This window comes from Xiphias gladius, chromosome 17 (genome assembly GCF_016859285.1).
Source record: "Xiphias gladius isolate SHS-SW01 ecotype Sanya breed wild chromosome 17, ASM1685928v1, whole genome shotgun sequence".
Classification (NCBI taxonomy): domain Eukaryota; kingdom Metazoa; phylum Chordata; class Actinopteri; order Istiophoriformes; family Xiphiidae; genus Xiphias; species Xiphias gladius.
Window position 1 is genome coordinate 3,678,423 of NC_053416.1, and position 12,230 is coordinate 3,690,652.

Sequence of the window (12,230 nt, forward strand, 5' to 3'; positions counted from 1 at the left end):
GCTCGGGCTTATCCGAGTTTTCCTCCTCATCGGTTTGTTATTTTACAAGCCACCCGTCTGGTCCTGCACTCGCTAAAGTGTTGCCAGCAACCTCTTTCCTGCGCCGATAATCACTTCCTGAAATGCCTTGGCCTTTGCCCCAGGGATGGTTTACACAAGGTCTCTGTTGTAGACTGAGAGCATTTGAATAATATATTCACCCAAACATTTTCTTTATCTGTTTCCTGTATTTTGCTTCGCCTAATACAAGAAAGAAAAAGAAAAACAGTTCTCCCTGTTTCCTCAGATCCTGTTCTTGTATTGATAGCAGCAGAATATTGTCAGTACTCCCTCGGGACCTTTCCTTAAGCTGATAATTTTCTAATTCAAGTTATTTCTGCTGCTTGAGTCACTGCACTCAGACCTGAGCGAAGGCTCACGAAGGGTTTGATAGAGCAGCCGTGCCACACCCGACCTGACTCGCCTGAGGTGGCACACCCTTAGGTTTTGAAGAAAAACACATTCTTCCACCTGGCTGGATCAGCTCCTCCGAATCACACACTTACCAGGACGACAGGTCAGCCGGCAGGGTTTCTTCTGACATCGCCTTTATCGGTGGAAACCTGTCCTCGGGTTTGAACCTGTTGGTTGAACAAAACAAGACGTTCGAAGACGTCACCTTGGACTATGGGAGCCTGTGATGGGCCTCTGTCAGTATTGTCTGACACACATAGGAGAAAAGAAACAAACAGATTAAGCAACAGTGGAAATGAGATTTAGTTTAGCAGACTGTCGCTCTGTATTGTACATTTTGAACCACTGTGTTGGTTTTAGAGGCAGATCTGCTACACGGCCTATTAGTTGGCTAACGCGCGTCCTATCTTACCTCATCCGGATGAATTTTGACTGTTATTGGCTCAAATTCAATTTTTGATTTCGCTGTTGCCTCCAGAGTGACGTCAGGACAGAAGGACAAGTACCAACATCCTCTTGGCATTGTCATGAAGTAGCGCGGACATAATACTGACATTCAATTCACTCACATCACATAAAACACATTTTCTCACTTAGCCCTCAGGGAACTCTAGATTTTTTTTTTAAATTTGCAGTGGACAGTTTGTTCCCAACGACAGCTGTTCACTCGGGGCTGCACGTCGACGCCTCGCACAGTGCACTGTGGGTCAGTTCACCGGGGCGATGTTGTGTTGCTGTGATGACCAACGGTGCACGGAGGTCGAAACGTCCGAGTCAGTGACAGCGACAGTCTCCGAGGGCTTGTTGCGTTGCCGCAGGGAGATTAAAGGGACATTATGTAACATGAGGTAGAGTCGGCGACAACCAGAGCCGCTGCGAAGTCTCGAGTCGTCAAAGACAGGTCCAAGTCAAGTTCCAAGTCATTCAAGACGTCTCAACTTGTCTCACGTCATTCAATATATCCGTCCTTCGTAAAACAGTTTCTCCTCACTAAGTCCTTAATGGACCAACAGCTTAGACAGTCCCAGTCCATTCATTTTACTGGGAACGAACTATAGATTCAGTCATGTGTTCACATTGTATATTCAATACTGAATTAACATAAACCTGATTGATTTTTCAGTGAGAAGATTTCATATATTTACCGTGTGAGCCAAAAAGGCTTTAGCTCTAATGTGGTTTGAAAACATCTTGTCCAACTAAAAGCATAAAGATGATGCCAGGCATCGTGTGTCTAGTGGCCCGAATATTTTCCGTTTTTAAATCTGACAGTCTCCTCTGTTCCTCTCCCTCCTTTGTCCGTCTTCCCAGAGCATCAGCGGGAAGTCTTCATCAGTATTCAGCCAGTCGTCCAGTCCTATCAAGAGCCCCGAGCCAAGCGCTGAGGAGGAGGCGAGGACACACACACACACACACACACACACACAAAGAGAATGCTGCTCAGTGAAACAGAGGTCTGGCAACTGCACAAATATGTGTCCCTCACTCAGTACATGCCTACTGGAGCAAAAGTCTTCCCCTGGTTTAGTTCGGTGAAGTTTTTTTCTCACTCTCATTTTTTCTCATCCATGTTATTTTTTTTTTTTAAAATACAGAAGACGAGATAAACATAGAAATAAAAGATGCAAATAAAGTTGAGGATAAGCGTAAAAAAAAAAAAGAGCAAACGTCTAATGTCAACAAAATAAAAATCCGGACAACGGCCCCCGTGAACACAACACACACTACTCCTAGCGAGATGAGCTTGTAACTCGCCGCAGCGAGTCAAAGGAAATCCAACACACCCCGAAAACGTCACTCAAGCTGATAAGAGCAAGAAGAAACGTTGCACCTTCCCTGCAATCTAGTCCAGCGGGTGCAGACCACGATAGCCGAAACCATGCGGTGTTCAACCATGAACATAACACACACATCTATCATCTGTTTTTTGATTTCCAGCTCTGGTCGTACGTAACCTAGATGTGTATTTTCAACTAAATGTAAGCCACGTTCAGCCCAGAAGTCCAGGTGTTTTTGGGCCTGTAGTATCAAATATTTCCACGTTGAATAGATTAGATGACAACTGGACACCTAGATGTCTCTTGACCTGCAAATCAACAACACAGTGGCTATTGGGGTTCCTGTGCCAGCTGACTTGATCTCTCCGATCTTTCTGTCCAACTTCTCTATCCTGGTAAACTCAAAGCCTGCAGGTGTGGTTTGTGCCGGCTCTCCAAACGATCCGTGGTTTGAGGTGTAATCTTGTTGTAGAAGGCAGAATTGTGGAGGAGTTGTGGAGGCCATCTGTTGGTTCTGTGCAGACACACCCGTCAAGCGTGAAACCCAGACATGGGAACGTGTCAGTGTGGTGTTTTTTTTTGTTTGTTTTTTGAAATCTTCTCAGTTCAGGCGGTGCTGTTTTGCTGAACATGCATGCTCTCCGCGTGGACCTACGCCCAACATTGTTACATCAGCACTTGGTTCGTAGTCACAGGACCTTCAACTGTTGCAGCGCTGACAAACAACTCAGGGTGGGTGTAAAATCGAGGTGTGTCCGGCCACTTCCCACGGGCCTTTGCTGTGGGTGGGTGCATTCCTTTGATTTGAACCTGCAGCGTCATGTATGTGGCAGTTGTCAAAACAGAGAAGTTCTGGTTTTTAGCAGCCACAACGGTGCTTTGATGATGTTTGTCTTGGCACGAACTGAGAATGTCCTCACTGCCTTTACGGAGAAATCTCAGTTAGCTTATCGTCCTACCTGCAGTTCATCCTCCTAAAGAACTAGTGTCGGGTGAGGAAAAGGTCTTTGAAATAACTCGCGTAAGCGCCTCCATTTGCTGAAATGATCAAATTGTAAGCATTGTTGTCACTCGAAGGGCTGCGAGTTACAGTTATTTGCATTATAAATTTAACTCTTCGAGTTTTCTGATTAATTATTCAGTGTATGAAATGTTAGAAAGTAGTGAAAAATGTCCGTCTTCATATTGCTCTTGTTTCCTGACCAACAGTCCAAAGATATTATAAAAACAGGGAAAAGCAGCAAGTCGTCACATTTCAGCAAATCCTTGTCGAACCAAACATTTTTTTTTGGAGATCCACTAATTTCCAACTAATTGTTTCAGCACTCTGTCCCTTTGTCACCAGTTTTAGATTATCTGGGTTTTATGACTCTCACCCAGCTCAGTTCAGTTCACCTCTTTATTGTGCTACAATAGGAAACTCTTTTGGTTTTTACTTTGGCAGCAAGGCAGGTTCAGATACAGTTACAACACATTGAATCAGTAGGACAATATAAGACGCTAAACAAGTTTCAACAATACGCTCGTTACAGAAGTCCATAATAAAACTGCAATAAACAAGAGCAAGGATTAGATGACGTGTTAGGCTGTGTTTTTGTGCTATATTTGAATTAGGTGCATTTATCGGACATGGAGTTCAGGAACATTTGTTGGCTGAGGATTGGGTGAGCCACTTCATCCGTGTCAGTGAAGAGTTCGTCTGATTCCTCGTCTTTGTCTGTTTCATGTTCAAAACCGTCTTCTTCTTGTTCATCTTCTTCTTTGAACTATGAGAATTGTCTTGTGATTGCACTCTGCGGTTTTTTGACCTTTCCCCGTACGTCCCCTGCGGAGCATGTCACTGCCGCAGACCCGCTGCTGCCTCTAATCCGCCTTTGCCCCAGCTCGCTCGGTATGTGCTCAGTCTTGTGTCAGCTACAACGTCAGAAAATAATTTGGGCTGACAGGCCTCAGACGGTAATCTCCTACTCGGCTCTTCTCGAAGAAGGAAATCTTTGGATGGTTTTATTGTTTGGTGGAGGACAAAGTCAGATTTAGCTGGTTTATTAGGGGGACAGGTCAACCACACCCATGTGTGTGTTTTCCTACAGGAATGAAGGAGAAGAGGTGTTTCTGAGCCCGGGCCTGATTTGATTTTTTTGATTTTTTTGATTTTTCAATTTTGTCATGTACTTGTTTTTGAAGAGATCAGAAGCAACTTTGAGGGTTACTGTTGCTGTTGTACAGTACAACGCATTTGCTGCTTTTGGAAACATGAGGTTCTCGATGTTTCACGTCCTCTTACCACGTGTTTATAATAAAAACAGACGCACTTGTGAAGCTGATGGGGTTAAAGTGCTAGAAATGTGTGTGTGGCAGGGAAAGGGGTAAAACAAATCCGTCGCTTCTGCACTGAAAGGCGAAGTGTTGTTGAGTGTCAGGGGGCTCAGCTTCTTCGAACTCAGCTTGTTTGTGACTGACAGACACTCACCGAGCCTTAGACGGGAACTCTCCACACACACACACACACACACACACACACACACACACACACACACACACACACACACACACACACACACACACACACACACACACACACACACACACACACACACACACACACACACACACACACACACACAGAGAAATGTCAGAGTAATTTACGAAGTTGAGTGGTGGCTGCAGGGTACAAGCAAAAAAACAGGTGTCAGAATATGAAGTGAAATCACAAAAGGCCAAATTAATTTTCAGGAGAAAAATTTCAGCATTTTTAAAGGGAAGTTATGCAGCAAGAGAGAGAGTTCGAATTGACGCTATGCAACGCGTAGATTCGGCAGGGTCCCACACGACTGTAGGGGCTGAGGTCATGTATGTGAAGTGTACCACAAACTGTTTGCTGGCATGACTTTTGAAAACATATGCAAAACTATCAAAACCACGCAATTGGCACATGTCTTAACACCTGCAGGTTTCACAAAATGGCGCCACACAGATTGGCCACGGGGCTTATTTCTTTGTTTTTGCATTCACCCGTTAAAAAAAACAAAAGACACCACAAAAGTGTGAAAACGCCGACAGGTTGTTCACATTCTGTTAAAGTTTTAATCAAGCCACCTTTTCATGGTCTTAGAGTCTTTTTTTAGACAACAGTGACAGAACACTATGTTCCTAAGATCAACACACCATCATTTATTAACCAGCGATCACGGTCAGAGTGGAAGGTGCGGCAAAGTACCGGAGCCGGAAACCAGCACCGACGGACTGAATCTTACACCAGAGGCCGACAGAGATGCAGCATTTCCTTAGTGTCAAACCTGAACATAAATAATAAACACTGGATTGACTTGCTTCATATTCATTGGCAGCTAATTCTCTACTAAAAGCTCCCCGATGGTCATGGCGGATCGAAAAAAGAAAAAAAAGTTGGACGACGAGTTTATAAAAAAAAATGTGGACCACGGCCTCACAGCTGTTTAAGATTTAATATCCGCCGTCAGAACCCAGTCAGTCGGCCTCCTCGGCAGTAAAATATGGACTTCACAATGTAGAAGATGGATATGATGCAAAAAAGTTAAACAGCACCATCAAAAAAACAAAACAAAACGCACGGATAGCCAAAAGTATGCGGACACGCGCACGTCTTCCCCTTAGATCCAGTGAAGGGAAACCTGCTGCTGCATATAATGAGCGTTCAACTGTGTGTCAAAGGTTTGCGTTTGACCCTTTCCTGTTTCAACATGACACTGCCCCCGAGCGCAAAGTCAGGTCCGTAGAGAAATGTTTGTCCTCCCGAGAATGTTGGACAATTTTTCTTGAAAAACGACTTAAACAATTTACCGTGTATTGAAACAGTTGCTGATTCATTTTCTGTCAGTCAACTAATCGATTGATCGTTTCAGCTCTAAAGTGGAACGTTGCCTGGAAGCCAGGCCCCATCACGCAACATCAGTGTCGCATCTCACTGAAAGGGACCAAATCCCTGCAGCCACGTTGCAAACGTTTGTGGAAAGACTCAAACCGGAAGAGTGGAGGCTGTTACCGCAGCCGATTGATGCTCCTGGTTTTGGAATGAGTGTCCGCATACTTTTATCCACAAAGTGTGCGTTGACGTCGATTTTAAAAGTGTGTGTAATGAAATGTCTTGTCTCTCTCAGGCTCATAAATTCTGCTTTTGCTAGTTTCGGTTTCATCTCGGTAATTTTTTAATTGCATAATTAGTTTCTCCCTTTTCACGATCAGCAGCAAGTTCAACAGCGCTGGAGAAAAAGCATTTCGTTGTAAACACTTTGTGTCGGCAGCGTTTGCCCGAGGAAGTCTGTCGCGGTGGCGCAGTGTCGCTCTGTGAACCCGGGACACATTATGTCCATTTTAGACCTCTATTCTCGTGTTACCCAGAGCGCCGCCAGCAGGGCTACACCGCTAGATCTTTCACACCGAGTAAACGGAGGTCAAAGTCACAGTGCTCTGGCAAAAATACTCTGGTGGGGGAAGAGCTAGACAAGTCGAGTGAAAGGTGTTAGATTTTTCTTGAGCAGGCTGATGTGTGATTAAGTAGGATGGTTGTTGACGGACATGTTTGCTACTGCAGGGATCAAATCTGTCATCTCTTTGAGGGTTTCTTTTCGCACGGCGAGAGAGACTCTGCAGCGTCTACCCCCTGGTTAGGCAGATGCAAGGATTATGTGCGTATGAGAAACTGTATCCGCGAGCTCCTTTTTAAAGTAGTTTGATTTTTTTTTTTTTCTTTTTGGCTCTGGTCAGCTCCTTCCTAGGAAGAGAGGCTTTTCTCACCACTGCAGGGTATGTGAAGAATTCAGAGTTAATGATAGAGCAGTGAAGGAGGGCGTCGCATTGTGGTGAGGCGAGAGCGCCAGACGGGATGGGATGTTTTTTTCATGTTTACAAAGGGGAAATCTCCCCACTATCTCCAGTAAGTCTCTGGGCCCAACGGGAACACGCAGCTTTGATCAAATGAGCATGAATGACATGTTCCCTTCCCCCTTGCATAAAGTGAATCTGTACCTGTCGGGAGTTGATTTGTAGCTTTTAGGAAATCGCTTTCACCGTCGTTTTCCTTTCATGCCGTCAACAAAATGCACAGCTTTGCGCTCGGTATACGGGCCCGCAACCACGTTTCTCACACCGTTGCCTCATCCGTGCTGGTTTGTGGCCCTTTGAAGTGTTTGATCTGTGCTCTCTCGTGACAGTATTACGAGGAAGGTAAGACTATGCCCGTCCGCTCCTCACGGCCTGTCAGATGACACAGTGGTTTGCTCATGGACGGCACAAGTTGCTCATGGACAGATGCTGTCGACTGACCTCACGGACGTGTACTCATTCAGATTCAACCTAACCCTGACCTTCGCCGGGGGTCATCTTCATGTTTTTGTCTCATCACATCTGTACAACACAACTGCCTCCCAGCTGGCGGTGTAACCGAGTGATGGCCTCGTGGTGCAACCGGTTCGTTTTGGTTTAAGCCCGATAAACTGACTGGATTGTCATCTCGGCTTCACCTCATTATTCAGTCAAAAACGCTTTCGAGAAGATGAGATGAGAAGACTGATACAAGTCTCATGGCTGCACATAAATATAAAGCTGGAACCAGCAGCCAGTTAGCTTAGCTTAGCATAAAGACTGGAAACGGGGGGGAAACAGCTAGCCTGGTTCCGTCCAACACATTATATCCTGCTAATTTAGTCCGTACAACAACTGAAGTGTAAAAGTGACTTTGTGGTTGTGTAGTTGTGGTTTTGCTTTTGAACGTCCGTATCTGAGTCACATGTAAGACAGAACAGTTTGTTTGACCCCAAATCCGAACTCTGTGCAGAGTTGTGTTCAGGCGTTAATTGGCTTTTGAGAAAACTGTACCCAAATCTGTTGGTGCCGAGGCTATTAGTTTATTAGCTATCTTTTACAGATCCCATCAACATGTGGACTGTTTCATATTTCGAACTCGGAACTTATGGATATTGGGAATTGTCGTGCTGCTTTATATCATACCGCATAGAGAGCGAGAAGAGAAAGAGAATCGACTGCTGAGCTGCTGCCAAAAATTACTTCACTAAAATACAAACAAGAACGAAAAATAACACAGCTCAGTACCGCAGAGGGTGAAAATGTGCTTACTTTACACTTGTTTTATTTTGCACCTTACGCAGTCAGGTGGCTCGCCGATTATGACACCGTGCCAAACCGGATCTGCGTGTGCACAGAACTGCAGCTTCTCGTGGTCTGTGCCCGTGAGCGCCTCGGCCCGCCGCCCCCTCACCTGACACCGATCGCATCGGATGGTGGTTTTTCTCACTCGCAGTGCTGAATTTTGTTGCTATGGCGACGGTCTGGACCACATCCAGCCGTGACAGTGACTGTTGGAGAGGCTCCGTGTGGCATTTCATCGCCTGCCTCTGCTTCGCTTTGGTGAATAAATCCTGCTGTACAAACACGTCCTTCGTGTTGGTGGTTGGCTGGTCGAGAGCCTGGAAACGATGCAGCGAGGAGCAGGTTCGCACGAGTATTTGTTTACATAACTTGCGTCTGTCAAAGGCTTGATGCTGATATTGGCTTGTGACCTGGTGTTGCGCAATATGATGTCACCCTTTATTTCAGAACCGGGTTGTGAACGCACGCACACGACACACACGACACACACACACACACACACACGCACACACACACACACGCACACGCACACGCACACGCACACGCACACGCACACACACACACACACACACACACACACACACACACACACACAAAGAGCCGGTGTGGTAAGGTGAGTCTTTGTCCAACGACAACATTTAGGGTTGCTCGGTCACAATGAGTCCTCAGAGCCTGGCTCCCTCGCTGACCTACATTCCCCAGACACACACACACACACACACACACTCTCACACACACACACACACACACACACACACACACACACACACACACACACACACACACACACACACACACACACACACACACACACACACACACAGCAACCCGCAACAGAGGACCGGATGAGGTGATGTTTTGACGTATTGAGTTTAGATATTGGGTTACCCGTCTTTTGGGACGCTCCTTTCACACAGCATGTAAAAGAAAAACTAGTTCAGTCCGAGTCTGATCTGGAAAAGGCCTCGAGTGATCTGATGTTTGCATTCGAACAGGAAGACGATGCTATTTGATCTTTGACAAGGCGAACTTTACCTTTTAAGTAACACCTGATGTCACATTGCATGTTCCTGTAGTTCGTCCCCTGGCATGGAAACACTGGGAACAGTGGGAACACTGGGAACAACGGCATGAATGTTGCATGCTATAGACTTTATGTGGGAAAAAAAAATGGAAAGCTGCATATTAACAATCCTACACTGCAAATTTAAGGCTACGAATAATGCTTTCTATTTTAATTTGTTGATCTACCATTCTGCCGATCTGAAAGAAAATAAGGTTTTTAGGATTCAGTTCAGACAGAAATGACTTGATAAGATGGAAATGTCTTAGTCCTTCTTCGACACAGGGCTGCTCTGTTCTCGCTGTGCTGTCACTGTCTTCTAGGTCACTCACACAGATTTCTGCTGCTACTTTAACCCACTAACCTCTCATTATAAGGTTGCTGTTTTTCCTCCCAAGCATTCTACTCCGCAGTATGAGCTCAGTGCTGAGGTGGATCCTGGTATTTGGCATCTGCAGGTTAGCTGCATATTAAAACCCCGTCAGAGTCCATCCGAGGCATTTTTTGTTACCCTTGAAAATGCCGACCACCACCATCCCCGACCCTAACAAAACAAAAGCAGTGTCAGCAGCGTCACAGCTGTACAGCCCGAAAACAAATCTACAAGTCAGTGATTCTCTAAACCGGGGCTCATTATTTCAAGATCATTGTGATGGGATTTTAGAAATGTTTTTGATTTCTCTTCTGAGGTTTTTTCTCACATAGTATAAAACCTGGCTCACAAGTAGTGTCATTCAGTTTGTTTCGTCAGTTTATTTATAGAGCACATTTAAAAACAGATTTTGACCAAAGCGCTTTACAGAGAATTCCAAAGCACAATTAAATATTTAAACTGTGGATTATGTGGTTTGCTTGGTTTCAAGGGGGAAGTGCAGCCATGTGTCACCCGCGTAGCAGTGACAACGGATGTCGAATTTGATCAAAAACAGACCCCAGTGGAAGCATTTGTAATAAAAGTAAAACAGGGCCTCGGATGGAGCCTTGGGCTAGACGGCAGGAGACAGTAGTGTGTGACAGTAGATCACGACTGGTACTGATCTCTGTTGGAGATACGATTTTAAAACCTGTCTGAAGCCTTACCTCTGAATGCCTGCTGAATGCTTGGGACGGTCACAGAGAATGTAAAGGTCGACTGTAAGCAGAGGAAAGGTCGGAGAAAATTTAAAAGGGCGTTGTTCCAGCAGTAGCCGCAGTAGGTCGCTGCTTACCCTAAGTCAGTTCCTAACTGGAGAATTGCCCTCTCCAGCGCGACATATCTTGAAACTGTAAGATTGACATGAAGTCGATATTCTCAGTCCCCAGAGTATGGATCCTAGGGATTCTAGTGACCCTTTGACCTTTCCCTCTAGCGTCGCTATCAGGTCAAAAGTACCCCTGGATTTACACTTAGGTATTTGAGAATTATGGAGGCTGGATTTTGGTGACCCCCCCCCGACCTTTCTTATAGTTCCACTACTCGCAAAACTAAACTCACATACCAGTAATATCAAAATGTAACTGGTAGATTAACATGAAAGGTTTGACAGCACATTCCAACTCCCCAGAGGATGAACAGTTTTTTTTCAATTTGGACAAACCATGTGCGCATTTAGGTCAGAGAAACGTACATTTTCTGTGTATTTTCCGAACTCTGTCGTAATTATCAACCTGAAAGCATGTGCTTGCAAAACCTCTAAAGGCGTCAGCTTCCATTTCCAGTGATTTTGATGACACGTGAAGTTAAATTTAAAAGGATAAATTTCAACATAGCGAACACGTGAGCCGGCTCCACCTCAGTCTCAAGACTGGTTCAGGTCTGCGTCGTCTCTACTCTCCCTTTCTCTGCAGGAATGACAGGCATGTTACGGCGGCAGCCACAGCCCCGCAGCGCCGAGACACACCCACCTCCATGTGATCACAGGCACCACACACGTACACTCCGTGTTCCCTCTGTTTGCACTCAGTGCTTGAGAACACAAACTAAATCCCTGAGAAGCGCCAGTCTTCGGTCCCGCTGCGACCTTTGAGCTCTGCAGGATCATAAACCTAACTCCAGTTTTCACATCATCTGCACTGCTCTGACAGCGTCAGATATAGTTATGTGTCATTTTAGTCGTTATTGAAACGTGGGGAGATCAGTTTGATAAACTTCACCGCTGTGCAAGTTATTAGTGTATAAAACATATGTACTTTTATTCACTGTTAATCATTTGTTTTTATGGTGCCTTCAGCGTCTCCTGTGGCTCATACTTTGTCAGGACACTCAACTAGACTTAATCCCTCAAATCCTTTGATCTGACACAGTGAGTCGCCATATTTCTCCTTCTATGCACAAAGTCCAAAAAGCAGTCCTGTCGTGAAAAGCATAACAAGTTCCCAGCAGGAGTCAAATTCCTAACAGCCTATTCTCCCTTTTACAACACCTGAGCTTGTTTGGGTTCCGTGTTGGAATCAAAGCTCTGATCTTTCAGGTCTTTTGGCTGCATCGCTGCCCGTTTTGTTCTTCCCCTCTGTGGCGTCTCCTTGATTTCACGCAACTCCTGTGCCAGTGTTTCCTGGTAGGAATGACATCATTGTTTAGTCTTTCTTCCATTCGGTTCTGCTGCATGAGTGGTGGCCACAGGAAGCGCGGAGGGCCACGGCCCTTGGAAACACTTTGAAACAGCAGAGACAGGGAGCGTTGGTATCCGAAGTGTTTCTTTTCCTCATACTCCGAAGTACCAGTTTATCCGGAAAATCTGTACATTGCGGATGCAATTAGATACAACAACCCTGCAAAAAACTTTATATTTATGAAGATCATAGTGTTCAGC